Source organism: Equus caballus, chromosome 24, assembly GCF_041296265.1.
Source record: "Equus caballus isolate H_3958 breed thoroughbred chromosome 24, TB-T2T, whole genome shotgun sequence".
In the NCBI taxonomy this organism is placed as follows: Eukaryota; Metazoa; Chordata; class Mammalia; order Perissodactyla; family Equidae; genus Equus; species Equus caballus.
Window position 1 is genome coordinate 22,618,325 of NC_091707.1, and position 15,619 is coordinate 22,633,943.

General features: G+C 41.0%; 1 long non-coding RNA gene across 1 annotated transcript; it reads right to left on the reverse strand.

Annotated features, from left to right (window-relative positions):
* Positions 1-138: 138 nt before the first annotated feature.
* Positions 139-9,101, reverse strand: LOC111770468 (uncharacterized). Its single transcript, XR_002803753.2, has 3 exons — positions 8,703-9,101; positions 1,522-1,656; positions 139-374 (listed from the first exon to the last, which is right to left on the reverse strand). It is a non-coding gene; the product is annotated as an uncharacterized lncRNA (long non-coding RNA).
* Between the last annotated feature and the right edge of the window lie 6,518 nt (positions 9,102-15,619).

The window sequence follows — 15,619 nt, forward strand, 5'->3', positions numbered from 1 at the left end:
AGTAAGACTCCTGCTATTCTAGTTAATAAATATATTTTTGGTTAGAATAGTTGAATTTCACCTGTGAAATATGCTTATTGTTAAGAAATTTTTAATTAATGGACACCAAATACAAAAAAAAAAAACCCAAAACGTATCTTTATTTGGACAAGATTTATTCCTTAAGGATGGTAATTCAGAGGCTTCCAATGACTTTGGAAGTGCGTGATTTCCCAATCGTTCTTAACAGAATTGCAAATCACCAATTCTCCATTTTCCATGGAATGAAGAATGATTTCTGGCAGGTGACTATGGGAGACCTGGGTCTGAATTCCAATCTCTTCTCTAACTCTGACTGGTCAAGTCACTCAATCTCCATGCTTCTGTTTCTTCACCTGTAAAATGAGGATAAGAACTCTTACCTTGAAAGGGTTGATAGTGAGGCAACAAAATAGTGAATGTGAAAGGACTTTTAAAATGTGGTTTTGTTTGAAAATAAAGCTGTTGTTATTTAAACTTTTAGTTCTGCTTTTATTTGAGTATACTTCTTGGAGGGAGGTCTGTAGGTTTGTCTCCTTCTTGTTTTAAAGGCCTCCGTGTTCTATTCTGGTGCATATCTAGGCTATGCTGCTTTTATTATAGGTAAAGTGTACGTTTAAGTGTCTACATCCAGGAAAGACTATAAACTAGCATTTCGCTTATTAATAGAATCAGACTAGAATCACATTTTTTTAAAATAAATGCCACATCTGCCTTGAGCATTTTAGGCTTTTCAGCTGCAGACAACACGTGGATCCTCTAGATTTCATTTTAGTGATTTCCATTTTAAAGAAGATTGCCAACGTCACTGAAAGGGGGACTGTAGGCATCAAATTAAGTGTTAAGGCTGACAAAGTGAAACTTTACATCATCAAAACATTCAAGTTAATTAGAGAAAGAGCATCATGAAAGCAGAGTCTCAGAAAACACATTTAAAGAAGACCATAAAACCCCTAGTGTCTGGAGTGATGACGGAAAACTTCCAGATCGTGTGGTGCCTGTCACCACCCCAGGCACAGTTACATCCCCATATATTCTTTGCAAGGAGTACACTTTTTCAAAGATCTATAAAGTTTAAATCCTTCTGCATTTTATAGTATCTTTTACAACTTCTTCCTCTTAGACTCCATCCATTCTGCTTCCATCACCATAACAACACATATCCCAAAACAAGCAGCAGAAGCTTTATCAGGAAAGATAGCGGTGAATAGCAACTGTACCCTGATTCCCAAATGGGAGATATTTTTCTTTGGGTCTCTCCTGTCATATTATTATTATTTGACAGGTACATTTTGATGCTACTTGCACTGAAAAAAAAAGAAAAGAATATGCAATTCTGGTATGTTTGATCTGTGATTTTGGAATGCTGGATGTTGGAGACAATAAGTGTAAAATTTAACACTATCCTTAGAGCCAAGATGCTGACCCATCCTTTATTTATCTTTTTTTTTTTTTTTGTAGTGCTATTCCTTTAGTAGATGTACATACACTCCAGACAATTACTTTTTTCTTATTTCTTTCTCTATTTATTCAGCTTCTTTTTTCAGAGGAGCTTTTCTTTTCCCTCTGCTGATCATTCAAGGCTCTCTCAGGCTTTCTCACTCGACATCTTCTGCATGATCTCATCTAGTCTGTGTGCTGTAATTATTTGTTGTACAAGGTAAGGACTCTCAAAGTTACATCATTAGTCTAGAGCTCTCTTATGAGCTATAATCTACATAAGTAAATATTCAACAGCCTATTGAATATCTTAGCTTGAATTTCCCCAAACCCTCAAGCTCATCATATAAATAAGAGAATCCCTTATTATTTACCTCAGCCAAACCTCTCTCTTTCAGTATTTCCCACCTCAGTGAACGGTGCTATCCTTCTCCCAGGTACCCAAGTCAGAACTCTGAGCATTTTTCTTGATACCTTTTTCTTTCTCACCTCTGCATATAGTCACCAGGTCTGCCAATTCCACCTCCTATATATCTGTCAATTTAGTCCACATATCTCCATCCTCACAGCTACCGCCTTATGAATCCCGGTCAATTTTTGTCTAGATCGTTTCAAAGCTTCTCAATCACACTCCGCCTACAATTATATCACCCCTCTAAGTGATCCTCCACAAAGCTATCATCATGGTCTTTTAACGCTGTAAATCCAGTCATGTCACTTCCCTGCTTTAAATGCTTCAGTGGTTTTTCAATTGTCTTAAGGTTAAAAATTCAAACTCGTTAGCATGACATTCTCCAAGGCCTGGTCCCTGTCGCCTGTCTAGCCCCATGTCTGACTATTCCCTACCTCCCACCTTGCCCTGCAGATATAACAAAGTACTGGATTTGCATTTCTAGGAAATTGCCCCTCTCTCAATCACTCCCCTCTCTTGGACAAACGTTTCCAGTGCCTAGGATGTTTTTGGTCTCTTTTTTTGCTTATTTAGCCCCTACCTGTCATTAACAATTCTGTTCAAATGTCACTTCCTCTAGAAAGTTGTCTCGAACCCTCTCCTTATTCCTGCCACTTAGACTAGCTTAGGCGTCCTTCCTCTGAGCTCCTATATTAGAAAGCTCTATAGTAGCACTTCAGTTCTCACCAATTTCAGTATTTACAAGAACTGAATACACCTGCCAGGCACTGGGCTAAGAGCTACACGTGTACAAAGATGAAGGCATAACTCTTCCCTCCATGAGGCACTTGGTCTAGTCCAGCTCCGTTTTCACAGCATGCAGTGTTTGTTGCCAACATCTTTCATGGCACTGTGAGCTCCCTAAGGCCAGGAAATTTTTTTTCAATTTTTTATTGAGTTAATGATAGGTTACAATCTTGTGAAATTTCAGTTGTACGTTATTGTCTGTCAGTCGAGTTGTAGGTGCACCCCTTTACCCTTTGTGCCCACCACCTACCCCACCTTTCCCCTGGTAGCCACTAATCTGTTCTCTTTGTCCACATGTTCAAATTCCTCATATGAGTTGAGTCATACAGAGATTGTCCTTCTCTATCTGGCTTATTTCACTTAACATAATTCCCTCAAGGTCCATCTATGTTGTTGCAAATGGGACAATTTTGTTCTTTTTACGGCTGAGTAGTATTCCATTGTATATACATACTACATCTTTTTTATCCATTCATCTGTTGATGGACACTTAGGTTGCTTCCATGTCTTGGCTATTGTAAATAATGCTGCAATGAACATTGGGGTGCATAGGACTTTTGGAATTGCTGACTTCAAGCTCTTTGGATAGATACCCAGTAGTGGGATAGCTAGATCGTATGGTAATTCTATTTTTAATTTTTTGAGGAATCTCCATACTGTTTTCCAGTTTGTTTTCCCAAACTGGCTGCACCAGTTTGCATTCCCACCAGCAGTGTATGAAGGTTCCTTTTTCTCCACAACCTCTCCAACATTTGTTACTATTTGTTTTAGTTATTTTTGTCATTCTAATGGGTGTAAGGTGATATCTTAGTGTAGTTTTGATTTGCATTTCCCTGATGATCAGCGATGATGAACATCTTTTCATGTGCCTATCGGCCATCCGTATATCTTCTTTGGAGAAATGTCTGTTCATGTCTCCTGTCTGAGGCCAGGAAATTTTGGTCTCCCATGTCTAGCACAGTATCTGCACATTCTGTGTGCTTGATAAATGTGTAAATGAATAATGTCAGCTTTCCCCATATGTGGAAGATGATTTCAGAGGGTTTAAAAATCCTTGTAGCATTTTAAAAGTAAGCATGCTTATCTGCAAATGAGCAGAAATATTATCTATATGTTTGTGGTAAACATCCTTCCTGATTTGCTGCTCTGTCTCCCTTCTCCTCACATCTGTTTTCATTTTGGCAGGAGCCCAAGCTGTATTCGGGCATTATTTATGTAATGCCTCCTCTCCATACGTGCCTTGGCTGAGTGGCACGGAAGCCCCAGCTTTTCTATTAGATCAGGTCCTTATCTCTGACAGAATACTCAACTTGGGTTTCTTATTTTGCATTGCAGTTGCTTTAACAGACACCCTAGAGCTTTTCTTATTAGCCCCCACTGGAGCGCCCGTGACGGCTGTAAACCATTAGTTATTGGGCTTGCCGGAGGCCTGCAAAGCACTGAGCCATGATAGTATGATCAATCCCGTTCATGCAACAACCATAATTCCGAATTTCTGATGGGGATTTAATAGAGATGGGAGGGGGAGAATGTGTCTCAGAGCTACTAAAATTCATTTTTCCTCCAAATCAATGCCAGAGTGAATTTGAGAAAACATTTTTTGTTCTTAACAACCAAAAAGAAAAAAAGTGTCCTATTTTTTGCCTGATGAGGTAAACTGTAGCTGTTCTCTGGAAATGTTTGGTAGAAAACAACTCTCCAAAACTGATGTCTGTCATTAGCTTCATGAACTGTCTGTACACGGAAAAACGAAAGAGAGTTGGGAACGTCTCTGCGTGCCCCATAAATAGCTTCCAGCTGTTTTTACGCTGGTTTCTTTTCTCACCAAGGAGGTGAATGGCAGCCACGTATTTATGAAACAGTGTCCCCGAGATTCTGATGTCTTTTCTAAAAGTACAGTGTTCCCAAAGGATCTCTGAAGAGCAAACCAAACCTTGAACACGTCATTGCTGTATCATGATTTAGAAACTCAAAAGGAGAGAGACGAAAGCAAAAACAAAATACATTTTTCATACAGGATCTCAGTCAATATTAGCTACCCAAATAATTGATTAAATATGAAGTAGAGAAAATACAGTGTTTACTTTGAACCTTGTATCCATATCAATTCTTAACTCCCTCTCCTATGATCGCTCTTTCAGGATGCTCAAAGGAAAGGAAACTAATCCTACGCAAGATGACAGTCACCATGGTACTACATTTGATTACTAAATTTCCCAAGAATACTTTATTTACTATGCATAAATTTAAATTCTTCTTAAGTGACTAGTTTATGACAAATGCTTTGTGTGGTACTGAGAACTGAAACGTGTTAAAAATAGGCATCTTCCATGCCTTCAATGAATTTATAGCATAGAAATAGAGACCAGCATTAAACATTTTTTTCACATAAATAACTATAATTCGTGATAAAGGGTATGAAGTAAAAGTAAACAGCAGAATGTGGGAAGACACGATGTTAAGGAGGCTGCTCCTTCCCACCTTCGACCCCCGCACAGATGTGCAGAGCAGAGCTCCCAGAAATGGCAGGGACCAGCGATTTCTCAGCCCCAGTGTGAGCAGCGCAGCCCACTGTTTTGTTTGTGTCAAGGTCCATTGCTGTGTTGGCCAGGAACCAGCTGGGGAGCACTCTGCTGTCTGACAGCCAGGGTTGCACCCCTGCCCTGGCCCAGAACTGTCTATGATAGGTCGCTGCTTGGGAAGGTCTACTTCAGGTCTGTCAAAAGAAAACTTAATGTTTGTTGCAAGACAGGAATGCTTGAAACCTACACTTCCAGCTTCTGAGACTCCTTCCAGACGGTCCACAGCAACAAAAAGAGCATCACTTATGCATCACTCGCCAGTTCCAAACTCATCCACACACATTATCCAGCTTGAACTTCACATCCACCCAGGAAAGCACAGTTTAGTGTTCTCATTTACAATGAAATCAAGACTTAGAGAGGATGCTCCACTCACCCAAGTTCATGTAGTTAATACGTTATGGCGCTAGGTTTCAGACCCAGCTCTCCTGCACCCAAAGTAGGGGCTCTTTCTACCATGCCATAGTGCTCGCCCCTCCAAGGCATTCATCACCTCAACTCCTGGGATGATTGTTTAGATCCTGTTTTAGTTGCCATCTGGTTTTTGAGCAGCTCAGAAACGATTCTAGTATTTCTGGAACTTAATTGTAGTAAGCAGAATGTGAGCCATGTGGAACAGAAGTGGTAAAAGCGTCTCTTAGAAAAAGAAGGAAATCCAAATGGCCAGTGTCACTCTCTTTAGGAGATGACAGTCCAGGCAAACGAGAGGTAGAAACTGACAAAAAAGATCTTGAATGAAAAATCTATAGGAAGCAATTCGTTGAGTAAGTGAGAGATGAGGAATATTTTTCTTATGCCACACAAGTCACTGTCCTAGCGGCAGATCTCGTTTTAAAAAATTGAGCATTTAATTTAAGGTAGATCATTGTATCAATGGGAAAAAAATCCCAGGGAACGGCATACTCTTATGAGGAAACCAGAAGACTTTTTTCTTTTCTTTTGTTTGGTATCTCACTCAAGGACCAGAGTCAAGGTATTAAAGCAACAGTCACAGCTGGCTTTTGCTCCTGCCTGCCTGGGGGGACAGCAGGAACGGCTGTGAGCTAGACATGAGAAAAGGAGCTTTTTACCTAAAACCCCCCAGTCTGCCATTGGGATCAGCCTTTTTTTTTCTTGCTGGCTGCCTCATGTGTGCAGAACGCTTCTTTTTCTCAATTAGTCCCTGCTTTTCGTAAACAGCAGAGGTAATGCTCAGATCAAACCAGAATACAATTATGCACCCAGTATGGAGTGCCACAGAGTCAGGAGGTAAGATGACCTTGGAAAAGCAGACATTTGCATTTAGTGCACTCCCGTTTATGCTTCTGGCCTGTCTGAGTCTGGGGCACAGGAAGAGTAGCACGATTAAAAGCACATCTGGAATCAGGCTGCCTGGTGTTGAATCTTGGTTCTTCTGCTTTTTATCTGTAAGTCTGAGAGGAAGTTATTTAACTTCTGTCACCCCATCTATAAAATGCGAAGAGAAGACTTTTTTTCTCTTACTCTTTTTCCTTCACCTCTTTTCTCTCTTGTCCTCTTTCTCTTTCTCTGTCCCTCCCTCTTTTCCTTCTTCCTACCTCGCATCACACAGCCTTCCTTCGCTTCCTTTTGGGGAATCTACCACTTGTCAGTGTTCCTTCCATGGAGGCAAAAGAGGCCAGACTCCCTCTCAACCCCCACCCTACTGGTTAAGGCTTGAGCATGTGACCTCGTCTCAGCCAGCAATTCTTCCTGCTAAGACTTTGGAGGGAGAAGTGCACACATGTAAGGAGAGAGGAGAAGTGAATGATCCTGAGAGCACAGCAGAGGCAGCCTGGGGCATCAGGAGCAGTGGAGCCTTACGCAACATCTGACCTGGGCACACTGCTCCCACCCCTGGGGTCCCAGCTCCCTACCCCATCCTTCAGCCTTCCTGCAGACTTCGTTAGCTTCCCCATGTCTATCCAACACACTTATTCTCTAAGTTAGCCCAAGTCAGGTTCTATTATTTTCCTCAAAGAAAGCTGACAGATAAAATGGGAAAAATAATACAATTGTAGGACTAAACAGGAAAGTACAGGTTAAGAACTTAATATACTGACTGGCATATAATATACATTTAATATAATATTAGTTATAAATATTTATTATTATGAATCATCTACTGTTCTGGTATTATACATTACCTTATTGTTTAAAAAAATTGAAAGTTTTTTTCTGAGCATAATTTAAAATGTGTTTCTGATTGAAGGAGAATGAATGATAAAGTATAAGAAATTTTGAAAACAGAAAATTATGAGAAAGGAAATGGAAATAGTTCCTATTCTTCTTAAAAAGCAAAACAGATGAATGGATAAAGATGTGATATACATACATATACACAATGGATTATTATTCAGCCATGAGAAGGAAGAACATCTGCCATCTGCGACAACATGGATTGACCTTGAGGACATTATGCTAAGTGAGATAAGTCAGACAGAGAAACACAAATACTGTGTGATCTCACTTATATGTGGAATCTAAAAAAGCCAAACTCATAGAAAAAAAGACTAGAATGATGGTTACCAAGGGCTGGGAGTGAAGGAAAAGGGGAGATGTTGGTTAAAGAGTACAAACTTGCAATTATAAGATGAATAAATTCTGGGAATCTAATGCACAGCATAGTGATTATAACAATAAAAGTGTACCATATACTTGGGAAAAAAAGTAGCTGCTGTGGCAGCTAAGGAGACAAACCATTTGGATCTTCCTTCGAGAAAGAACTCTCAGTTCAGCTGCAAGGAATGTAGTTAGCTGACAGCCTCCAGCCATTAGCACCTTGGGGATCCTCCTCAGGTTTTGAGTTGAGGCCATGCCCTTCCTAGCCACCAACTGAGCATGGTGGAGGTACCAGATCCTGGTCAATTCTGCCTAATGTGGAACTCCTCCAATGGTCAGCCTTTGCTCTGAAGCTCCCTGTTGGGTTGGCAGAGACTGTCAGATCTGCTTTGTGAAGAGTGCTTTCTCTGCTCTTTTCTCCCATAGGTAGGTCTACATGGTGCTCTGAAGGCTATTTCTGCCCAATCCTGCTTCCTCCTGCTTTCATCTTTCACAGGTATTATTCCCCCAGCAACCCCCCCCTCCAAACAAAACACACTCCCAACCCCGTCAAGATATCTGCTCCCTGGAAGACTCAGCTAACAGAAAGGTGTGTTTGCTCCCAGTCTTTTTTTCTAATGTCTGTGTTTGTGTGTGTGCTTATGTGTAATTTTTGTCACATAATTGAGCTCATGTCATAGACTTAATTTCATAAAATTGTTTTACTGTCTTTACATTAAATATTAGAATGTTTCCATGTCATTAAAACTCTATCATTAATATCTTTTTAAAGGCTCAATAATGATTATTTTACATCCTTGCATAAGTTATCTTATTAAATTCTCCCAACGCCAATTCAAAGTAGGCATTATTAATACCACTTTTATAGATGAGGAAACTAAGTTCAGAGAAGTCAAATAACTTACCTGCAGGCATAGAGTAAGCAGAGCCAGGCAGTAGAGCTGGTGTTAGGACTTACCTAAGTAAGTAACACCTTAGCTAAGGTGTTAGACTTACCCAAGTCTGGGCCCATGATGCTCCAACTTCCACACTGCCTTGGCCCCCAGCCTAATCTCAGGCACCAGACTCTGCATCTAATGGCAGCCTTGTAGCACTTATCCTGGCCCTGGCCTCGGGAAAACGTGGGGGTCAGGATACTGCTCATGGCCCCTCGTCTTGAGTTAATCATTACTATCACATAGTTATTAAACAAAAAGTAATAGTAGACCTTTCATTCAGTCATTAGAAATTTGTGGGACATCACCTATGTGCAGGCAGAGGTCGCATATGCCTTTGTTGCCTCCATGGGCTAGTGGGGCAAAGACAAGGAGGTAGACCAGTACAATTCCATGTGACAGACAATATGATAGAACATTACAGAAGGTTCTATGGGAACATAATCTAAGGAACAGAGCTGCAGTGAAGGCTTTTGAGCAAGCTGAGCTTAAAGGACTTATTGAGCATTCCAACACAGTAACAACACGTGCAAGAATAACCCAAAGAAACATTAGTTATAACAAAAGAATTGTGTGTATGTGTATGTGTGTGTGTGTGTTTTAAAGGACAATGAGAAAAAGGGTTAATAGAGGTATTATGGACTGAACTGTGTCCCCTCAAAACTCATGCTGAAGTCCTAATCCATAGTCCCTCAGAATATGACTATATTAGGAGATAGAATCTTTTAAAAGGTAATTAAGGTTAAGTGAGGTCGTTTGGGTTGGCTCTAATCCAATTTGACTGGTGTCCCTATCATAAAAGGAAATCAGGACAAAGATACACAGAGAAGAAAGGCCATGGAAAGGCTCATGGAGAAAATGGCCACCTACAAGCCAAGAAGAAAGCCTCAGAAGGAACCAACAATGATGACACTTTGATCTTGGACTTCCGGCCTCCAGAATGATGAGAAAATAAATTCCCGTTGTTAAAGCCACCCAGCCCGTGGTACCTTGAGGCTGAAAATGCAGGCAAGGACCTGATGAAGGAGATCCATGTATGCCATGTTTAGGAATTTATGCTTTTATCCAGAAGACAATGGTGAGCTCCCGAAGGTTTAAAACAAGGAGAGATATAATAATATGCAAGTTTTAGTAATGTTCAGGATTTTTACTCAGTAATTCCACTTCTGTCCCTATCTAGCCCTTCCATGATTAAAGTAAATGGGGCTGAGGGACAATGGAAGGAATTATTCAGTGACTGGCTCCTACGTATCTGATCATACTTCAAGCTGCATTCTCGGACAATCTCATTTCTGTCTTGTCCTGGTTTCCAACATTTTTTTCTCCAGAATAACCCCTGAGTCCACAGTTCAGACTCTTCTTCCAGGCCATGAGTCCTGCCTGACCCACCAAATCTCATCACTAGCATGACATTTAGGGAGCACTGGAAAGACTTAAAGAAGTTGCAAAATGGAAGTATTTGTCATGGAGGCCCAATACTGAGCCTAGACTGGGATTCAAACTCATCTGGGCCGAGCTGAAAATGTGGGTGATGCCTGTGGGGTGCCCAGGGGAATGAATCGTCTGGAAATGGTAGTCTCTGCCATCAATCTCTACTTCAACCCCTTGGATGCGTGCTAGGTTAATGGAGGGGGAAACTGAAGAAAGTGATTTCTTTCTGGTGAGAGGTAGAGTGGCTGCATGTGATAGGGTGGTTAGCAGAGATCTTCTCCCCTTGTGCTTCACACATCACATGGCATAGCCCCTGTGAGGTGTCTTGCTGTTTGGGGAATATGGGGAGGTAACAATGTTGGTGTGGAAATGAGAGTTCTCACAGGAAGGGTATAGAACATGAGAGAACCTTGTATAAACACATGAAGCATCTTCCTCTCCCACCCTCACTCCTGGAGCCTACCCATGACCCTTAGGGTAGTGATGGGGCAGGTTACCAAGAGCCAATGAGCTAGTGAGGCTTGGGGGAAACTTGGCTTTACCAGGTCAAGGAATTACTCATGTAATCATTGAGTGTCATTCACCAATTTTTACTGCCATTACATCCCTGTTCCTTGTTTAGTGTGTCAGCGCTCATGTAGCATGTCATACGTCAAACTATTACATCTCTTCTTCAACCTCTGGGAGAAAATAAGGGTAGATGGTGAGACTGGCTTTTACCCTCTGTGTATAACATAACTTCCTCATGTATTTTCTTCTTAACTTTTCTGCTTTTATAAAATACTTTGATAATTAATAATGGCTTTATTTTTAAAATTATGATGGACTGAGAACAAAATGCTGCTATTTCCTCATAAAAATCATTCTCATGACATTTGGTATTATCCCACTCAAAGAAGGTGGTAAAGATTCATTGCTGCACTCAAAGACACTTGTGAAGAATACTCAACAGACATGAAAAATTGAGTAGAGTGGACTCTTTTTATGGTAGTGGGTGGTGAGGCAGGAAGGAATTTCTTATAGCTAAAAATAATAAAGGCCTAACCTCCTCTCCAAGTTATAAACAGTTGACTCATCGTCTCAGCTTCCTGTTGCTAAATCCACCATGGATCCCATCCATAGACTTAAGACCACCATAGTTCCTGAATTAACCATGACTGAGTCTGAATTTACACCAATAAATTTTAGTTCTATTGCTAAATTAGACATCGTAATGCTGTGGCAAATTGTATTTTCCAAAAATGGCCCATGGCAATATTTCTGGCCTCACATGCTCTTCTAGAACCTTGCTACTCTCCTACCAAGAGGTAGAGTCTGCTTCCCTTCCTCTTGAACTGGGCTAGCCCTTGTGGGATAAATGGAATGCAGCAGAAGTAACTCTATGTGACTTCCGAGGCTGGTCTTCAAAGGCCATACAACTTCCACCTGTCTCTCTCTGCTTTATTATGCTTACCCTTGGGAACAAGTCATAATGTTGTAAGGTAGCCCAGATCTCATGGAGAGACCACGCATAGGTGTTCCAGTCTATGGCCAATCTAAGGTCCAAGGTGATATAGCCAGCATCAACTGCCAGACATGTGAGTAAAAAAGCCTTCAGATGATTCTAGCCCTCAATCTTCAAGCCGACATTATTGCACAGAGCTATTTCCACTGAGTCCTGCCCAAATTACAGATTCATGGACAACCTAAAAGCTTTCTTTGTTGGGAAAGAGCAGAGGGTTTGAAAGCAGAAGAACCTGGGTTCAGATCCCAGCACTGCCTCCTACTACCTGCTGGGTTGCTGGGTGACCTCTGGCTGATTACCAAACCTCATCATAAGAATGGAACTATTTTACTTACCTCACTAAAGTGTTGTGAGGACTAATTGAGAGCCTTTAAAACACTTAATACAAATTGGAATACACTCTCCTAGGAACTAAGATCTCTGAATCAGTAAAATTTTTAGGGACAAGAAGCAACACTTTGGGGAGTAGGTTATTAAAAGTAATAATAGGAGGAACCACTCCCACTTCCGCCCTTTGATTCCAGACCTTACAGTATTTTGGCTATGGGATTAAAACTCATCGTACTCTAGTCAGTTCAGAGCATATACACTACTTCCACTTAAGAACAGAGTATTGATGTCCACAGACTTCATTATGGTTTGGTGGGTTAGATACCATTCAGTTCACGACGAGTAACTCAGGTTGTGTAACCATCTGGCATCCCATGTTCAGACAGTAAATCTTTATCTGGGCCCATAGCAAGTAGGAGCCAGAGGTCTATACAACATCTCTGTTTTCCACAGACTTCAGCTAGGTCAAAAGGCCTAAGTGATGAAGTAGCTTGTGCTGCAACCTTGTCCTGTTGCAGACCTTGTTTTGCTCCAGGCATCAGCCAACTGTCAGTTACTCAGCAAATGAGTGAGAGCAGCACACTCATATTGGCATGCACTATTTCTGAACTTCAAAGAGATCATTGCGCCTCTTTCTTCATGGTAGGAAACTTGTCCTTCACTTTGGAAGGGCTATCCCAACAAGCCCCAGATGCCTGAACCCTTAGAAACTTTTCTAAAGAGACAGACCCCTGTGTTTTCATGGTGTTCATTTCCCACACTCTGGTACACATTTGTCTTATTTAGGTTTCTGGGATACTTGTCATGAACTGCTCCTCAGGTCCAGTCAATATAATGGGTGATGCACAGATCCCATAGGATGTCAGCAGAGTCCAGGTTCTCCACGCTCTATTACAACTGAGAGGAGGAGAGTTGGCACGGCCCTCTCCCTGCCAGGTGAAACAAACTGTTTCTGGTGGTCCTTGACGTTAATATGGAGAAAAAAGCACTTAACTGATCACCATGCATATCAGCGATCAAGGGCTGTGTTCATTTGCTTCAATAAATATACATCTGGAACAGCAGCTGTAAAATAAAATCACCACCTAATTGGATTTATGATACTCCATAGTCATTCTCTAAAATTCACTTGCCAAACAGGGCAGTTAAATGAGAATGTGATAGGAATTATGCGCCCTGGAACTCTGCAGTCTTTGATGAGGGCACTAATCTCTGTAGCACTCCTGTACAGAAGCCTTGGCTCTGGTTTTCATGCTGAAAAGGAGAGGAAGTTCCTGAACCAATAGGATGATTTTGCCATTTATTGAGTGCATTTATACCAATTCTGTATTTAGGAACTAAGGAAATAACCACAAGATGGTTAGATCCATTGGGCCCACTGTGAGGTAGACGCCAAACTCCATTTAACAGCTGATCTCCATAAAGCCTCACTAAGACCCTTAGGACCCATTTCAACACATATTTTCCAAGTGTCCACTGTTATGAACTGGCATTTTTCTACTGTTTAGTTCAAGTTCCTCTCTATCCTGGTCAGAGATTTTAAGTTTCCTTCTAGAGTTTTCTGTACTATGGCTCTAGTTATGGGTCTAAAAGTAATTAGTGGTAGTAGGGTGGGTCTTGGGGAGAATGAGCATCTTCTTGCAAGGCATTTGGTTTAGGGGATTTTTGAGCAAGTTAGTGTCCTTAATAGAGGAGGAGGACTTTCTTCTACTGGCAAAGGATGCTCAACAAACTGGTGGGTTTGCACATCTCAGATTCTGCCCGACAGCTCCTTTCCAGTTCTAAGGGTTTCCCTCCATCCCAATTAAGGACCTAACTTTCACATGAGAGACGTGGAAAATATAAGAATGCTACTTATATTGTAATTTGCAAACTACATAGAAACAAATTTTGAATCTTTCAGAATTTCAGCTCTAAGTCCTGCTGATGCTGGAAGTTTTAAGCCTTGAGCTTATTATTTTCTTTGTGTAAGCTCTCTGATGTAATCGGAACTAGCCAAGTCATCGCACCATTTTTATGCCATCACTTACCACTGTAATGACCAGGTTGTATCCCCTTGGTTTCCCAAACCCTGTCTTCTATAGGCATTCTTTCCCAGGTTTCAACAGATTATACTTAAAGTAATTGTGAAAATTAACCATGCCATGGGCTATCACATTTTCCACTGGTAATGAGTTCATCATTTTGCTCAAATTCATTCAGATTCTTACTTTTGATAATCTTTTCCCTGAGATGTTTCTATTGGCACCAAGTATCAGCCAGGATCTACTCAGGAAAACAAAAAAACATAATAGGTGTTTCAAGCAGAGAATTTAGCATAGGACAATAGTGTGAAAAGGACTGGAGGAATAGAAGGAAGAACTGATGTCACCCTGAAATCAAGAAACTGCTATCATCTCTGTCCTGGAGCCAATTTGCATGTACTTTCTAGCATGCAGGAGCTAGAACTTCCAAAGAGAGCTGCCCCTGCCAGAGCTGGAATCCAGGACTCATTGGCCTGCTGGAGTAAATGCATAGCCATCTGGTCTCCACTATTCTTACAACCACCAGCTACCACAGCAACTGCCAATGCTTTCAGAACCAGAACTGGAATTGTTGTTCCTTCCTCCTACTTTAAAAATCTTCTATCAATGACTTCTTTTTGGCAGAATTTAACAGGAAGCCAGCTGCCAAAAGAGACTAGGAAACATGGTTTGCAGAGTCCCTGTGCCAGTAGTTCAGAGCTGAGTAGAGAAGAATAGGCGTAAAGCTGGTAGAAAAACATATAAATAACCAAAGATGGCTGGGTGGAAAGGTAGATTCTTGGATTTGAGTGGCATTAAGTTGCTTTAACAGCGCTGGGCTATTCTGTTTCAAGGAAAATAAAATAAAATTCCCATGTGTTTAAACAACTGTTATTTATATTCTATGCTATGTTCAGCTGATTATTACCCTTGCCTGAAACAGAATTTGGTAAGGAGAAGCAGGATGCTACGATATTGAATTGACTTAGCAGGACCTTGGGAGGGAGGACATACATGTCGCGGACTGGAGAACTGATGGCCTATGTTATGTAGTGGTGAAATACTTGGCCAAATTTTTACCTGTGTACTTTGAAACACAAACCTTGTTCCAATTAAGGCTGCAGTGTTATGGGGAAATGTCAGGAAATCCAGCTTTTGGGGGCATGCTGATTATTTCTTTTCGTTTTCAGCAAGAATGTCTGGATAGAGAAATATGAACTTAAACTAGATGTCACCAGTCAGAAACCTAAGATGGAATTTAATATGGCACTGCTGAGAGAGATGTTCTCTGCCCCTGCCTGCAATCTAAATTGAATGAGAGTCCCATAACTTGGAGCTTAATAGAGTAGAAAAAGTCGATTGCTTTTGTTTCCCAAACAGAAGAGTTATAAACTGTAGGTGCAAAGCTGCATTTGTAGTAACAAATGAGGCTGATGCCCCAGGCCTTTACCAAGCACCTCCCTTAAATAGGGAGATTACCAAGAGTTTTCACCAGGACCCACATTAAAAAGCAAATTTTGTGGTACAACCCAGCACACATAGACATGTATATAACTAAAACAAATGTTTCACCAAACAATATTTACACTTATTGCCTGTGATGCTCTCTAGTGTCTTGT